This window comes from Athalia rosae, chromosome 5, assembly GCF_917208135.1.
Source record: "Athalia rosae chromosome 5, iyAthRosa1.1, whole genome shotgun sequence".
Classification (NCBI taxonomy): domain Eukaryota; kingdom Metazoa; phylum Arthropoda; class Insecta; order Hymenoptera; family Athaliidae; genus Athalia; species Athalia rosae.
The window spans coordinates 4776784-4795606 of NC_064030.1; the positions used below are offsets into that span (position 1 = coordinate 4776784).

The 18823-nt window shown below is 40.1% G+C and overlaps 1 protein-coding gene across 17 annotated transcripts in view; it reads right to left on the reverse strand.

Moving 5' to 3' along the window:
• The window catches only part of LOC105689181 (zinc finger protein 853-like), a 97263-nt gene extending 79421 nt beyond the window's left edge, over positions 1 to 17842 (reverse strand). For 12 of the 17 annotated variants that reach the window (XR_007278423.1, XM_048655301.1, XM_048655300.1 and 9 more), the window contains exons 1-2: positions 3797 to 4095; positions 1764 to 2513 (exon numbers count right to left, since the gene is read on the reverse strand). The gene's annotated coding sequence lies outside the window, so the exon portion shown is untranslated. The other 5 variants (XM_048655286.1, XM_048655285.1, XM_048655294.1 and 2 more) reach the window with 5 other exon arrangements.
• Positions 17843 to 18823: the final 981 nt, after the last annotated feature.

Consider the following 18823-nt stretch of genomic DNA (forward strand, 5'->3'; position numbering starts at 1 on the left):
GATATTTCGTTAGCGAAATTTTCCGGGGAAAATCATTGAACGGTCATCGCGGAGTTGAAAATGTCGACGGGGGGGAAAGGTTTGGAGGCAGGCGGTATAATCGGGGTGGCTGCAGCGAGGCCGTTCTCCCATTGGACGGTCCAGGGGTTGCCCGCTGCAGTCATCGATTCACGCAGTCATTGGCTGACTCTGGCTAGCCGCCATTTTGAATGACTCTGGGATCAATACGTGGCGTGCCGAAAAAATTCTCTGCCCGGCTGACGGTGCATAGGATGCAATAGAGAGGTATGTGCACACAGAGATAGAAGTAGATAGAGAGGCGAAGTCGGGGCGCTGCCGGTTACGGGGGTGCAAAGAGGAGGGAGAGGGAGGTGGCCCCGGCAGTCATCGAAAACAAAAAATACCCTTCCTGCATTATTGGCTGCGTAGATGCAGCGAGCATACACGCACACGTACGCGAGTACATGTACCCGCACCCGCATGCGACACCTGTGCGTGTGAATCTCTGTACATGAATGTTAAATATATTTCGATGCAGATTTCTCCACGTGGGTATGGGTTAGCCAGACGGCTATATACCGAGCGAAATTGGAAATGGCCTCTACCGACTATAGGTTTCTCTCAAATTTGGAGGGTTCAAAATTTTAGAGCTCTGACGTTATAACCGGCTATAGGTGCGGCACCTACCACTACCGTCAACGCGTACGCGTACACGCTTACACATATATACAACAAATTTATATTGGAAATTGTAAATTGATGCTTGTTTTGCAGGAATAAATATATTTATATACAACTGCAGGAGAATACATCCATATTTCCTCTCTCTCTCTCGCTCACACGCTTATTAAACCATATCGTATATATGTACTATTGATATAATGTACTATATACCTGCGCTTATATTTTTAGCGTGTATTCTCCGCGATGTATTGCACATAAATGCATTTTGTATATGCATTCGTATATATACGAATACATGGAAACTCCGCAAACGGAAAATATTTCATCGAATCAAATAATTGAGACTCTGAGTTTGGCGCAACGATTTTGTTTTCACATGCGGCGCAAAAAAAATTGAAAAAGGAAAATGGGAAATTTGCAGTACAAAACAAATTTGGAAGGCTGCATCTGTGATGTGTGCACAAAAAATTTTGAAAGGGCGGGGTGTGAAGCGGAAACTAAAATTTCCCATCATTTTTTTCCCTCCACCTTTTCGTTAGAAAAGATATCACGCAGACATTTTAATTTTTCCAAGATCCAAAAACTGATCTCGACGGAATAATTACCGTCATCGGATTCGGTATGGGAATGACGATGGATATTACTGCAGACCCGAGATATTCTTGAATGACAATAGTCGACGATCGTTTATACATTTCTGCAGGGTCTACGACTCTGTGTGGAGCAAATTATAGCGGGGAACATTAATAGTTGACTGTTTGCCCTCAACAACTCTCTAGACAAGTTATAATGCTACGTCGGACAACAATTATCATGCTCAACGCGGTTGATGTCACGATAAATTGAATCGTCTTGTACCTTCTTGACTCGTTCGTATCAACACCTACGTTACGTGTTGAATATGAAATTTTAATTACAATTAGCCAAAGGAAGTACCATGATTTATCAACTCGTTCAGACGGAATCATTTTTCAAATTCGCAACGTGTACACCGTTTCGATGTACGCTCATATCATCTGTATATAAGCCTAATTACCGGACACAAAAATTCGACGATATATTTTCTCTGCTATACTTACATTTGAAACAGAATTAACTGAAGCAAGGACATAAGGCTCTCTTGGTAGCAACGACTTTTTGGATCACATTTTTTGGTTAATATAAATTTAATTTTCAGACATTAAAATTTTTTCTTCTTCCTTTTGTTCCGTTAGTATGTTTTTTTTTTTTTAATTTTTATGGTTTTTTTTTTTTGTATTTAATTTATTTAAAATCTAAAGTTCTCAAAACTTGTTAAAAATATACTTTAGTCATATCTTTACAATTTACTTTGTAACATCTAAATTTTGTTTGTTTTTGTATTATTATTTTATTTTATTTTTTTATTGCGTATTTTTTTTCTTTTTTTTTTGTGTTATTTTTTAGTAATTAATTTAATTTAATTTAATTTTTTTTTTTGTTTCGTTTATCTCTTCTCCTTTCTTCCAAATATTTTTCTCGACGTTGAGTGTGTTGTAAGGCAATGCTTGAATTTTGTTTCTTTTTTTTCAACGGTTTTTCTTTTTTTTCTCTTTTTTTTTTGCTCTTTTTCTATTTTTTTTTTTTTGGTTTTCCTTTTTTGTTTCAATAAAATTTCGAAATCAGAATTATTATTCAACTAAAGAAAAATAGTCTTCGATAACTTAACTGGAGTTGTTCAGACTGTATGATTTTTTTCTTTCTCTCTATTTATATATTTTAAGACAAAAATTGCAGACTTTTTAACGATGTTGAAATTAATTTTTCAATGAAATAACTATTACAACACATAACAACACAGTACGACGCGTCTGAAAAATGTGTAAAGAGATAATGGAATTAGTTAATCAGTATCATTAATTATTAAAAATACTCCCTCCGTTGTGTACGCACAAATCGTCGATCGATCTCTAATTTATACTAGAGTCAATCGCCGAATCGTGACGCGACGATTTGACAGTTTATCAATTTTTTTATCGATTGATTTTGAAAATCGCGCACTTTGTGATTTATCTTCATACGTTATATCGCGAGGGATTTTTAGTTCCTACGCACTAAAAATATTTTAAAAAAATAATTCAACTTTCGATAGGGGATGAAAAATTTTTATTCGATTTGAGAAACGCCGGGAAATTTCCGATGCTGCACGAACGATGGATCGTCGATGGCGATATTTGGTAGTTACTTCATTCGTCCGGGGAAATTTGAGTCACCGAAAATTTCAATTATTCAAGAAAGAAATTCAAGAATTAGGAATTCGTTGATTTTGAAAAGTAGAAAATTAATGATAATTATGAAAAAAAAAGAAGAAGAAGAAGTAAAAAAGTCGTCATGGGATCGTAGTAACGAATCAGCGTCTTTCTCTTCGCCCCACTCCTTCTCCCACCAAAGCGCGGTCTTCCTTGCGTCGTAAGACGCGCCGCGGGTCGCAGCTACGGCGCTGCTTTCCTACTTTTCTCCCCACGTGTTACTCCTACTCGACACTTCCGTTGCGGAATTCGCGGGAATCGTTTCGCCCTCTCCGAGAACAACGAAAACGCCTTAGAGCCAACGTAACGTCCGTACCGCGAAGCCCGATCTTCGGTCTTTGGAATTTTTGAAAATTCGAATCAATCCCTTCTCTCGTTTCACGACTGTATCATTCGTCGAATTCTACGAGCGGTTTGATTCGAAATTTTAAAAATAGTCTTTCGAACCCGCGACTTTTAAATTTTTCCTTTCTTTCGAGAATTCGTTTTCGCGACGATACGACGCGTCGGCGGAAGGGTTGATTTTTTACTTGTTTACGTTTACATCGTTCTCGCGATACCGGTACAGATTCTAGATCGATCCGTAACTTCGCGAACTCAAGACGCGGGAATATTATACATTCGCATACTACTTAAGAGTGGGTACATAAGATGCGCGGGCGTCGCGGCGCCCGAGATATTTATAAAGGCGGGTGCGGAACACTTTTTCGTTCGGAGTAACGTTTGCCCCGTTCGAGCGTTATTTTTTCCCCCATTTTTTTCGTCTTTATATATCTCGTTTATCGATAAATATTAAACGTGGATTATGACGAAATAAATTCGTTAAAATTATCCGGATTTCGAACCTTTGATAGAGGCATTGCGAGCATCCCCGTGTCTGACTAGCAACTGCGCGTCGGCCCCGTGCCAGGCACCCCCACTACACCTAAAACCTACCCTTGCGTCGCGCCCGCTTCGGTACAGGATAGCCACGATTTTGCAGAGTATAGTTGATCCGTGCTATGCTACACGAGGCTCTATCGCACGTTTCGAATCTACACTACGATCCGTATACTGACCACAAACCCATGCATGAGGAGCACTACCATAACCCTTCTATGTACCATACACCTACACACCCGAAGGTGGTGGTTCTCGCTTCTCGCGTGAAACGTTCACCGTACAGATATATACCTACGCGTGCGGCGTGGTGTGTCCAGAAGGTTCGTCTACCCATGTGTAGACGATCCAGTCGTCAGAGTGTGTTGGTACGTACATTTTATACGTACATGCACGTACGCGGGTTGCACCGTACATTATTATACACGGACACAACGACGTTTATCCCGTACACGATCACCTCCTACCTATATCACCTCTCCCAACACCAACGAACGTTCGACAGTTACGTTATACGGACAGGTATACATATAAACCCGTATGTACCTATATACGTTTGGATAAATTTATGCGAGTGTGCGACGTTTATTTCTGCAGCTAGGGTTGCAACCGACGTTTCATCGTGCTTTAGCATGCACGTGCACGCGGATATAAGTCTCCCCGTACATTCGAGCATCGATGCCGTAACATCCGCGTCACCGTCTCTGTACCATCTTCCCCACATGCGATGTACCACGGATCTTGGAAAAACTTTGATTTCTCACGAAGAATTTCCATTAAATCCGATTTCATCTCACGCCAGCGCGTATACGCGTGGAAGACTGCGGATGATTTTTGTCGGTTATTAATCGAGTCATAAGGGTTGCACTTTTTCCTTTTTTATTTATCCCCGGTATCGGATTTTGGTTTATCGGAGTTATCAATTTCACTATTTTTACGATTCGAATTATTTTTATCTGTCCCAAAAAATTTACTTTGTTTTTTAAACCGAATACGATACGTCGATTTCATCGGTCCGATAACGTAATCATCGTACTCAAACTTTTTCCTGTATCCTCCAAGCGATCCGGAGTGAATATCGTATTTTATTTACGATCAAGTCATTCCCGCAGTCGATTGCTTTCTACAGTTCTACTACGGCTGTAATACATTCGCTTCCACACGTCAACTGATCTAGTCAATCGCTCTCAACGGAATGAATTCTACTCCGTCTATCATTTTGACATAGCAATTCTACGTCCACGACTACCGCATGTATCAAGTATGACGTACGATACCTAAATTCAATGAAACTCGATTATTATTCCATGGCTGAGGTTTTCTGTAAAAATTTTACGAGAACAAGAAAATCTCGAACAAAGATCGTATAAAAGTGTCACGATTTTTCCAACGTCGAATTTCAGGATCGTTCGTTCGACGAGGCAAGAAAAAAAACAAGCAATTCAAAAGAACCAATCGTTCATAAATTCCGTGCGAAAATTTACGCGTTATTTGATTCCAATGGTATTGATCGTAACCGCAGATTGGTTAATTCGGTTTAATTTGAATCATTGCTGCAGGTGGAATAGGACGATACGATGCGGCGAAGAGGTGAGCGTACAGTAACAGCGTACGGTGTGGAGGACGAACAAGACACTAAACTGTGATAACGCTAACGAAATGGAGCTGCCGCGGTATTCGGAATTCAGAGTTCGGCAGAGATCCGGACGACAAATAAAGCTCGCTCGTCGAACAAAACTTCCAAAAATCTCTCTCCCTCCGACTGTACCTGGTCACCTCTTTTCCCTTTTTTTGTTCGAAAAATAATTTTACCGGGGGAACGTGTACGTACGCGGACGTGGAAGCTCCACAGGTGCGTCGGTAATTGAATCTTTCTTTCGGATTTTAATTACGTTCGAATGGGTGGCCGGCCAGTCCGCGTACCAGAGTTAACGGTGGAATATAGCAATCGTCGCGCGTAATTTCTGCGCTCTCCTTGCAGCTAACTCACCGGTCGGATCGCCCCTTTGCAACTCTCTCGCCCTGCAACCGAAGGTTCAACGACTCAATTAAATATGTACCGTCGAACCTATACCTATACCTACACGGAGATGGGTAGATTTTTTAATTTTTTTCATTCTCTTCTTTTATTTCACGCGGTTTCATGTACATATATATAACCTGATATTCGCCGTCTCCTCTTAATTGTCTTCCTCTTTCTTTCGCGCGTTCATTCGAAGGACAAATAATAAAGTATCCCCTAAAATGAGGGCTCGGTGAAAAACTTTTCCGGAACTTGTTCCCTTTTTTCTTATTTTTCCTCTTCCCTTTTCTTCGTTTCTATATATCTCTCTCTCTCTCTCTCTCTCTCGTCGTCTCGTTTTCTTCCGTTCAACGAACAGCGGAGATCTCACACCTCGTCATCGCAGAAAGGGTGAGACCGCAGAACCCTGTAATGAAAGACGCGGAAAAAAAGGGAGAACAAGGAGAAGGGCGGGGCAAGGGTGGCAAAAAACTGAGAGAAAAGGTTTTACGTCTTACTTTTTCACCTATCGTCTTAATTGTGTCGATTGTTTTACCGTGTTCATTCCTCCGCGATATTTGTGCAACAGTTGAATGTACCACAATGTCACGAGGAACAACCGCAACGCCTCTCGTTACCGAAACTCGTCCCCGACGTGGTCTCCGCCGTACGGATCCCCCTCGCGTCATCGCTCGGGACCAGCTACGCAAGGGTCACCCTTTGTTATTTCAAATTGAAAAATAAAAATTCTTAACCGGATAAAAATTTTGACCTGAGTTTCGATTTCTTTTTTCCTTTTTTCATTTTTTCATTTCATTCTTTTTTGTCATCGCCATACGACCAGAGACAATGCAGGTAAAAAGGTTGCGTACGCTGCAGGTTCTAATTTGCATACGCGCGGCTGGTTGGTTGATGGCTCTGCACCGGACGGACCGAACAGCGTTTTAAGAGAGGGACGGACGATGGACCATTTCTGTCCGTTACGACGAAATTGAACCCCAGATTTTATTTAATTCCCTTTTATTGCCGGGCGCAATCCCGCATCCGGGTATTGGGGAAAAACACTTTTTCTCCTGTACAAGAATTTATTCTCCTCATCCGATTCGTACGAGACTGCCCCGTGGTACGAAGTCGATCGGTGGAGATCGGTGATAATAATCCGTAGCCTAATTTACGCAAATTTTTGGGGTCGGGAGGGGCAGGGGGTCAGCATCGGCCACGTGCATCGGGGACGATGGTTACGTGCGCACGTTGAATATATATACATATATATATAATATCCGTATATGTAACATGCATTGACCAATCTGTTGAAAAGTTCGAAAACAATTGACGGCCATTTTTTGCTCTGGCAGCTGCAGACCGCGGTGATTATTTGAATCCCAAACAGCAGTTGACGGACACTGCAGGACCCTTTTCCGAATTGACAATAACAATGGTAACGCATCGCCATACACGTTGATTCGTATACGGGGACCGGCGTGCAGGCCCGTCAAAATTTACGTATCTCTTGTGTTATATAAATTTTCCTAACGCGTTAGCTGCACGGGGCTTGAACTGCGGACACCTCGTAACTTTTTCCATCCGTTACAATAAGACGACCATAATTTTGATCCGCTTGTAATCCGGGGGATGATCGCGTTTCGAATCAAAAAAAATTAATCAATTTGTTGTATTTTTATATTTTAATATTTTTCGTCCTTCTCTCTCAACGCCCTGCTCACGAGCCGGGCGTGAATTATTTCGTTATGCGATACATTGCGGATATTTTTCGACGTCAATCTCTGTAATCAAACTATCTTAGACCTTGACTAATCTAATGAAGCTTAACCGAAATTAACCTAATCTAATTTAACACCATACCACGACGCCGCGTAAGGGAGAGTAGGCCTCGGTGTGGGCCGCTATGTCGCGTGTCTCCGCATATATGTATATATATATACATAGCAGTACATAGGGTATGTGACACTTGGTGTGAAGTTCGTCTAGAGTTCTTGAAGCAGCGCGGGTGGCGTCTTGAGCTTGAATACGCCGCGATTCGAGTGTGCCTATATAGTTTCATTATATAATAATGATCATATTGGATATGGTATTTTATTCACAATCTTCATTTACTAAGCTCTGGGTGCAGTAAGAAAGGTTTGATTATAAAGAACGAAGAAGCTTCTAGTAGAGGCAAAAGTCTTAAAACACATTCTTGGCTGGTCGCCTAATGATCGGCGCTGGGGTAATTAGTAAAAACAAAAGACTCCGTTGATGTAAAGGAATCACAAAATGGCTGGTGTATAGACGCGGTGTGGGAGAGAGGCGGGCGATAAAATCTAAATGAGAAAGTAATCCCCTATTCTTAACCGAACCTCGAGTTTGAGGTCAAACTGAAAATAGCTGCCGGTGGTTAAAATAATTAAACCAACCTGCACCGGGTAATTAATAACTTTACAAAAAACAATTTTTTTCAATTCTGCCCTTTTTAAATGGTTTTTTTTTTTTTTTTTTTTTTCTTTCGTTCGAATAAACGAGAGCAGAGTTTGCAAGAATGCACGTTGACTTGGAAATATCTGGAAAATGTAAATCACACGGATCTTGGAAAGAAGCTGCAAAAATTACATCAATTCCATCGAACGTGATTCCATTTTGGAGAATTTATTCGCAGTGCGTTACGTACCTATGTACACGTAGTATATACATCGGAGAGATGAGAAAAACTTCAAGGGAAAAATAACAGTGGCAAACGGGCGCGCACGGGCCATAGAGCCTCTAAAGTTATTCCGAAAGTTTCTTCGGTAATTTAATGAAAACAAAAATCTCTCTCTCAAGGGAGTTTTCAAACTTATTTTTCATCGCAATTTGCGGCCAATTCATCCATGAAGCGCGCTTCTTATTTCGAGTCTTTGTGTATTATATATACGAGTATCATTCGTGAGAATCAATTTCTTTGTGATTCATTTATTTCTACCCTCGTACGAATTCGTCGCGCGTCAAATCGCTGATTTTCACATGCGTGAAAGTCCGAGTGATCGCGATACGCACGAAATCACTCGGCACGTTACACGGCGCTGCGTGCGAGGAAGATAACTTTATATATTACAGGAGTAAATTTTGATGAAACGTGTCATTAGCCTTGCCAGATGTCCTGGCTTGAGGAGATCTTTCCCTTACACGTATGGGAAACCGACATATGCCGTACGCATGCGTGTCGATCAAGCAGGATCTTAGCTTACGAGAGGTTTTTAATGCATATTGTTAGCAGCTCTCTTGCGTCGTTTTTTTCCAATCTCCCCCTTTCCACGGTTTTTTTTTTCTGTTTTTTCAGACTTCTACCTCATCAGATTTTCTCAGGATTCAATTTCCTTTCTTTTCCCCGTGCTTTCCAACTGCGTTCCTTTTTCCCCTCTCTTTTCCATCCTCAATCTGTGGTTTTACGAACGAGGAAAAAAAAAGGAAGAATCACATACAGTTGCATAGGTATATAGCGTCTCCGGACGTGAACTCGTCCGATAATTGGCGAATCGGTAATTATTCTGGGGTGCTTTGATTGAAAATCAAGTTATTATTATTCATTTGATCGCGATATATCTTGACGGCGTTAATATCTTGACGGATAGGTAGATGAAAGATAAATCGAAAGATCAGGTTGACCCTGGACGAGTTTGAGGTAAATATTTATTAGCGGTATAAGAAACCTAAAAACAGTTTATACAAAGTGACGTAATATTTCATTTTTGGCCACGGTACGCGCGGTATTAGCTCATGGAGCTATGTAAGTTCACGCGCTTATCTTCTGCCGTCTTCTTATAATGAAATTTTAGCTCTGGGTATGGAAAGTTTTAAAAGTATAAAAGTGTGAAAGAAAGAAAGGGAAGATTTAAGAGTCTAATAAATCAAGCTTCTCGGGGGTATAACGCGGCGAACATCTCGACGTGGACGCGGATGAGAAGTGGCAAAGAAGTGCCCAAGAAGTGAAAAAGCCAAAGGCAAAGGCGAACCCGACTGAGGATTCTCGCTCGCGGTACAAGAGGAAAATAAAAAGCAGATAAATGTAAATTCACGCGAGATTTTATCAAATCCTGACTACGCGATGCTACCGCGTGAGCCGTAATCTTCAGCGGAATTTCGCGCGTGTGCACATCTTTAATCCGTTGGAGAAATATTTTTCAAAAGCTGTGAAAATTTCATTGAATTTTCGACTCCGCGTCGCTCGATGATTTCTCATCCAGATTCGCGAGTTTTTCATCCCTTCTGTTTTTGGTGCAAGATTTTATTTTGCACTCAAATACGTATGTGCATTTGAATACAACAGCAACAAAAAAATACGACCCATCGAAAAGTTGAATAAAAGCTGAACGTTTGAAAGAGTTTTGAACTTCAGCTTCCGAAAACTGAAAAAATCAGGCTATTCATTTTTTCAGCCATGCTGTATTCGATCTTTTATCTTTCCGACTGTTTAGAATCATTTGTTAATAAATGGCGCCATTTGGAGGCGTCAAAGTCCAACTCCTTTGTTGAAGTACGCGGTACTTGAAATATCTAGAGAGGCATACCCTATATACATCAGGGGTGAGAGGGCCGTGAATGAGGGGGAGGTTAAAGTCGGCCATTTTTAATTGAAAGTAAAGTCTGTATTTTTAATTAAGGAAATATAAGATCCCCATCCATCCATCTATCGAGAACTGCGGGTGTCTACAGCTTCCCAAGGCTCCTCAAACAATTTTATAATTGATTTCATTTTCATTTATTTTAGCTCACTTCTTCGGCGCAAGAAACGACACAGACACTACACCACCCCTACCCCACTCCTCAGACCTTTCACCGGCAATCAATTTAATATTTTAATTAAGAGGGTATCTGTAAAAAAATTTTCGTTCTAATCGGATTCAATGTAGATATTTTAATCGGCCAGCTTCAAACAATCGTACAAAATTATTTATCCTTGCTACAAAAACATGGAAGAAACTAGACGAGAAATTGGATCCTCAGTTTTTGTCTCAACCCGAAGCTCGTGTTCAGAGGAAAGCTTTTTGCGTCGATTTTTTTTTTCTCGAAATGAACAACTCACGTCGCATATTCGTACGGATTGAAGGGGATCAATTTACGACCATCGGCCATTTTAAAACTATTTCCAAGTCACGTCTTATGCAACGCGTTGCATTTAGCTTTCAAAGTATACCGACAAGCAATGTTATACGCGGTGCCGGACGGGCGGATGGCCGATGCACGCGCACAAAAATGTTTGTTTTTGCCTCAGCTGAGCTTGCGTTGCGTTACTTTGCCGTATTCCGTGTGCACGCTAACGAGAATCTAGCGAGTATAAAAGCCTTGAAATATTCAGAATGTGAAAATTTGCAAAATTAGCACTAGCGTTCTTCGAATCGACGATCGAGGGCAGCTCGGCTAATTTTATTGAATCAACAAATTCGAGTTCACAATGTGATATCGGCGAAAAGCCGCTAAAAAGTCGAAAATATCGAGTGTAACCGCGCGCAAGGATCCCAGTATCCTGTTCTTGGAAGTTGATGACCAACGGGAATCCCAATTCACAAGTTAGATTCAGCTATCTTCAAAATTGATCGAGTTATCGCCAATTTTTCACTTTTTGGAGCAGAAAAATGGAGATATCTCGATGGGAAAAATTCGTAGCTCAATTTTCTCAACGGATTCGTGTTCCTGAGGTCAAAATACATAAGAAAAGTGCCATACGATCAATTTTTAAAAATAAAAATTTTTGGTCAAAATTTGAGATTTTTCCAAGGGGTACCCCTTACGATTTTTTCAAATTTTGACCAAAAATTTTTATTTTTTAAAATTGATCGTATGGCACTTTTCTTATGTATTTTGACCTCAGGAACACGAATCCGTTGTCCAAATTGAGCTACGATTTTTCCCCTCCGAGATATCCTCAAATTTGAGCCAAAAATCGCGAAAAAATGGGTTTAACTCGGTCATTTTTGCAGATAGATCATTTTTTCTTTCGGATTCGGATTTCTGAGCTCAAATTACATAGAGATAGACTAAAAAATCGATTTTTTATTTTTGACCCCAAAAAGCTGAAAATTGGCGATAACTCGGTCAATTTTGAAGATAGATCAATTTTTCTTTCAGATTTGGATTCCTGAGGTCAAAATACGTAAGAAAAGTGTAATACAATCAATTTTAAAACTACTTTACTTTTGGCCCAAAAATCGATTTTTTTTTTGGCTTTTTAAGGGTAATCTCACGTATAATCAGCTCGGGAATACAAATCTGGAAGTGAAATTAATCTGTCCAATAAATTGATCGAGTTATCGTCAATTTTTCACTCTATGGATCAGAAAAATTGAGATATCTCGATGAGAAAAGTTCGTAGACTTACGAAAAAACCTCTCAACATGCGTGTGAAATATAATGAGGTAAAATCGAGATAGAATCACGGGACAAGAATTTCAACGACGAACGAAATCAAATGTAGCGCGTGCGTGCAGTGCTAGTAGATTATAAAATATGAAAAGCTGAAGGCGTTTGTCGAACCTAAAACAAAATCCATCGCTAAGCCGCTGTTCTTTCCCTGGAGACGGGCGCGCGGTGCATCGAAAAAGACACATTCGCTTTTTCAACTAAATTTTTTCCATTCCTTATTCCCTCTAACGAGACACAGGATCCTTAATGGATGTCTTAAAAAGTTTCGTTAGCCCTCGGGGGCGTATAAAATTTCAAAATCTCACAAGCCCCGCCAAAAATGGTTCGGGTTACAGAACGTCCTCCCCGAGGACTGTGCGTGGGCCTGCCTCCCCAGTTTTTCACCCCAACTTTTTCACCCTCCATTTTTGCGCCATCTTTTCCCAACCCCCGCTCGACTACCCCGACAGCCTTCGCCGCTCGGCAACGTTCAACGTCCGCGCTCTCTTCGATTGTTTTGATCAATAACTGCGATTGCAGCGTACGACCTTTTTCTTCAAATTATATCCCTACGTTTCCCGCAGGTAGCGTAATGCCTCGCGAAAAGTATTTTCGACCCCTAACTGCTTCACCCCCTACTTTGTTCCTTCCCGACTCGCGCCGTGAGCCATCGTAGTACATATCGAACAACCGGCGTGCCCGAGCGCGAGTAATCGAGTGCACTGTAATTTCAAGTAATTGCAGGTAATTGTCAGTCAGTTATTCAATCAGTGAAAATCAATGACATCAACGGTGAAATATTCCGTTACCGCTGCTATTATATACATACGTACTCCTTACGTATAGGTATTACGTATGCGCGGTAGATATATCTGCCGATCGAAACATTCGTTAACCATTGGGATTCGTGAAAAGAATTTTTGTAAACAGAATAAATTGGATTCTCCTCAACTTTGCGTAGGCTGTAACTATTCGGATATATAAGGTTCATATGCTCGAGTTTCATCAAAATTTTTCCTCCAATTACTAGGTGAGAACGACATGATTACATATTCGAGAAGGACTTTTTTCAACTGGCGCACCGCAGAATCAATTTCCTGTTGTTCGTTGATGAAATCTTTCTCAAATCATCAATGATAACGTCAGAAAAAAACCTACACCGTACCGACTGAGTGTTAAAACGATCTCACGCTATGTCAAGTGTACCAAAAAAAATCTAAAATATTCACCCGATGTCTTTAGGGGAGCGCGAAAGGTGTTGTGAAAAAATTCCAAACATTTCAACCTCTGCCGGATCGTGCTTTCGAAAAACGCTTCGTCAAAGTTTTAAGAAATGAAAGATTGAATAATATATTCCGTTCCTGATACTTTTCATATTTGTTTTACGTCTCGCGTTTATTTTATTTTTTTTTTTTTTGGTCGTTTCTTTTTGTTTTTTTCATTCGTTCGAATTCTCTCCGGCTCGTTGCGGTCGCAGGAGAGAAGTAATTATTTTTCCGGCCCCTTGACTGGGCTCCTCTTTTTCCACCCTTCTTTTCTTTAGGGGCGCGAGATTTTTAGCGTTTCAAGAGATAGCTGCTGCTCTTTGCTCGAATAAAAGAGGCGCGTGTACATGTGTACGTGTATAAAATACGCAGGATCGTCGAGGGCTACCACCACCGACGATCTTCACAGGGCGGTATATATAATAGAAAGAGAAAAGAATAATGTATATAAGAAAAAAAGAGGAGCAAAGTGGAAGACGAGGGAGAAGGAGAGGGTTGCCCTACGCTCGAGAGAAAAGATTCGCTCTCTGAAATATTAGAGGGTTGAAAAATCTTTCTCACCCTTTTCCTGCATATATACTACCATCGCGATACAAAAAACCCTGGGAAGGTATAGGAGGTGCAGGTATACCCATCTTCCGTCAAAAAACGGGAGATCCTTCGCAACCAATCTACGTAAGCGACGTTAATGAGGAGTGAAAATGCGTAGCAATAAGCGCGCGCACCGCAGCATCGTAACAAAAATTTAGAAACAATAAAGAATTCGAACGAGGGGGTGGAGCGGAAAAAAATAAATTCGTTTCACAATTCGCGTCGAATGAAGCGGTTCGGTAACAACGATTCAATTACACCTCAAAAATTTGGAAAACTCAAATCTATAGACGGTTTCGTTTCAATTTCTATCGGAACTCTACCGCATAGAAGTTTGCTCCCGGTAATAGTCATCGCACGATTCACAGACATCCAAGCTGACCGATGCTGCGGGGGGAAATTAGGGGAATGGAGGGAGAGGAAAAGAGGGAAGGGGGCAGGGTGATAGAGGAAAATGAGGGGGGAGAAAATCCCTCGGCCAATGAAAACGGAACAGAACGACGTTGGTTACGGGGTACCGCACAGTGCGATTCATATCTTCAACATACCTATGTATGCATTATATGTATGTACTCATGTGTGTATATATATTGCAATACCGCGAGCACTTTGATTTCGTACAAAAGAGGTAAAAAAAGAAAAATGATCTAGTCGATGAATTACTGGGAATATGAGAAGAAGGAGAAATACGATTTATTGACGAAAAGTTGAACTACCGATTGATTGTGAAAAAAAAATGTATATCGTTACCGTTTGTTGGAATAATCGACGCATCCGCGGGATCCATTACTCGTCCCCATATTTTTCACGTGTATTTTCTATAACTCCGTACGTTCGTCATCCGATATTGGAAAAATAAGATTAAAAAAAAAGAAAAAAAAATCAATCAAAAAAAAAAAGTAAACCGTGGTTTTCACATTTTCAATTTAGGTTTATGAATAAAGGTATATTCGCGACGGGTTGCACTGTGTAACTTGTTCAAAATAACAACGTATAAATATGTAAAATTTTGGTAACATGAAAACTGCACGGTATATATTTATGGGTAGGAATCAATCGAATTTTTGCGATGTACATAATTTGAAAGAAAAGTATACAGATATATATGATGTGTGTAACAACGATGTTACGTATGATATTAATTTAATTGCGATACGCGGATAATTTTGCGCGCCACATCTTAATTCGTTGCAGGCCCGTCGAAAACTGACCCGCAGCTGCCCGGGTCAAAAAACCAGGTATTGAAAAGGGGGAAAGACCAGCGTCCAAATTTTTTTTAGGACAGGGCCCAGTGTATCTGAAATTCAGGTACCACGGACAACCCATCGTCGCACGTATGTACTTATGTACGCACGTATGGATGTAATACACATGCATTTACTCGAACGTATGTACAAGAGATATGTATATAATACATTTTGTCTATACGCTGCTGCTCTTGCAGGTATGTATATCGTATATATGTATATATATATATATACTTTAGTTATACTACGGGGAGGGAGAATCATCTTATGCAAATTAGCGGAGAGACTGTATTATAGCTTGATGTAATGGGTTAGTGTTGGTATGACCTTTTTATTTAATCGATACAACACAACGTACAAACGACTTCCTTCACATGTACTGTGTAAGTTTCATGTCCGAATATTATATACATATATATCTAAAACCGAAACCTTCGTACGTGTGGAAAGTTTAGCGGAAGAATCGGTAGCCATTTTTTTTTCGATTCTATTCGCACTCTTCCCCACGAAATGTATACGTCGTTCAACGAATTTCCCACGTACGCAAACGCCCATTTTTATTTAGTTTCCAACTTTTCATGGGAATATATATATAAATCGTTCGTGTTCGTATCCTATACCAAAGCGAGGGGGTATGCGAAAACGTGAAAAAGAAAAAAAAAAGAAAAAAGGGAAACCCTAATTCGTACGCATCTGCCTGACAATTTTTTATTTCAGAAAACTGATCAATTTTCGAGATCAATATAGCGAGAGTTACAAGAGCGGTGTTTCACAGCGTCCACAAGCGTTCCATTTTAGCAGCAAAGCGATGCAGTCTGTAAGCAAGGTTATGACTTTTATGTATTAATAATGTTAACAGCATCAACATTTTGGTATGTATTATTATTAATAATAAAAATGATTAATCATTCGTGTATTTCGTTTTGTTTTTTTTTATTTTAATTTTTTTTTTTTTTTAGTTGGAAAAAATGAAGAAAAATTAAAAAATCATAAAAACGCAAGAGAGGTGTATGTGATAACGATATTGTAATATCATAATAATCATTACAATGGATGCAAAATCTCTCACCTCAAAACGATCAGTTTCTTCTTCAACTAGTTTCAGACAACGCCGAGTACTCCGTTTTTTCAACAGTTTTCTTCTATTACGCTTCAATTTTTCTTTTCCCATCAGCGACTACTGGTACGCGACGACGCAGACGATGCCAACGATAAATTTTACATATCTGTATATTATTGGCTGAGAATGTCGACCATTTTTACGATCCTAGATTCTCTTCTTCTTCTCTTATTTTTTTACGATTTTTTATCGTTTTTTTTTTTTTTATTCAATATTGATCGAGATTATATTTACGTTCGACGGGCACACTTACATCTTTTCATCATATTATGAGATAACATCAAACACTTTGCATGGCGAATATGAATGTATATATTTTTAATGCAGCTTGAATTCGATGAGAATTATTCGTTTTTTCCTTCGGCAAAATTCGAAGGAACAGAAAGAAAATTAAACTTTGACCGCACCGCGTTCGAACCGACTACCATTAAACGCTCCGGACAGCTGCAGCGATGAGTCGCAGGTCGCGAAGTTGCAAATTATTAATGAAGTAGCGGTTAAATCGCCGGCGAACGGGCCGAAGACGCGAAATTATTTGAATTGTTCTTCAGGCAGTTCTTCGCCAGAAATCAAAAATAGTAAAAAACTTGTTTTGGCCGTACGACAATGGTGGGGGTGGCGAACGCCAGCGCGACGCGCTTGTCCCGTCGTTCTTCGACTTCATCGAATCAATTTCACGATGAAGAAGATTTGAGAGAAAAAAAAAAGAAAAAAAAATTCCAGTCAATCGATAGGAGGAGAAAATTAGTGAAAATAAAACAGGAGTCTCGTCGACGAATTGAATCTTCTGCAGTGCAGTTTACACCCGAAAAATAAGCGCGATTGAGTAACGATCGAATAGATTAATCCTTGATCGTGATCGTCGATAATGATATAGAATCGGAGGCCCGAAATCACCGATCGAAGTAAGCTTCGACGCAGACATTCGCATGTAAATAATTCACAGATGAATATCGGAAATTGAAAAATTGATTAAATAACGTTTCATTTAACTTGTATACGATAAATAATCCGTATTATACGTATACGGGTATGATAAAATAGCTCGCAATCGCGGCGAAACACGAAAATCGTATAATATTTATGCGATTTATTACGAGCCGACTTAGAAATGCATCTAATGCGGTGCACGCAGTATACAGTGCACCTTGGCGGCGGGAGGAGAACGGTGCAATTCGCAAGATTTGCGCATGCGCTTCTGCAATGTCTAATGTTTGAACCAGTGACGTCGGTCATAGGCGTCGGTATGTATCCTAGACAATCGGCGATAACCGGGAGTATTTTCTTCGACTAGAAAATGCGAATTCCACCCCAACTCTCTACGCTAATGTTTTAACTGCAATTTTTAAAAAACGATGAAAGTTAGTTGTAAGATATTCTATTTTAAACTTTCGGACGTACAGTAGGTTATAACTATATCTAGGTACCGCGTGGCTACCGCTGCATCTACTACCGCCTGCGGTATATAAACCTGCAGCAAGAAATGCACTTCCTTTTTTTTACGGGCCGGGAGGGAGAAAGAGCGGGAGGAGAAGGAGGATTTTTACTCTTATTGTAATGTACTTCTACCCCCCCTCCCCCTCCCCCTATCGTCTCTTTCTCCCGTTTGCCATTCGCCATTTTGCCGTTTTATACATCTTTCCATTTTTTTATTTTTTTTCGGTTTCTCTCTTTTTTCTTTAATTAAAAACTAATTATATTCTCTCGCTAAATTAAGACGGACTATTATACATACCTGCACCGTGCAATTCTATTTAATATATCCACATGCGTACACATGTATTGAACACGTATATAGCCATGCAATGTAATAAAGCTATAAAATATAAAAGCGATCATCTCCAGGAGTTATTCCCGATGCGGTGTGCTCCGCTACAGATGCATAATATATCACAGTACAGTGGGTACACGCTCGTGGTGTAAGAGCGGAGAGACACATTGCAGCTGTGTAAAGTATACTATATGGTAATTGCATCGTTATATGGTACGTTCGCTAAAAATGCAGCCAACTCGATGAGGTTTAGCTCGGATACCGTATAGATGCATAATCGACGAGGAAGAAAAAAGAAGGGAAAATTTGCATTTCATTTCATTTTCTTATCGTTTTTCTTTATGCCGGTAGCTTGTGCAGCTCAAACGGTGCGGATTAGCTGATTTCATTACGAAGATAAAGAGGATAAGAAGAAAAAAGAAACTCTATTAATTATTACAAGTTTCACGATTTTGCAGTACATATTATACGTACAGCGTGTAATAATATTTTTCCTCAAAGGATGCGTTTCCATGTTTTTATCGCGTTTAATATACGCGCGTGGTTTTCAACTGTTACTTCCGCCGAAAGGCCTACATCCAGTTATGTTACGCACGCTTGTATAGGTATACCCGGTATATAAATG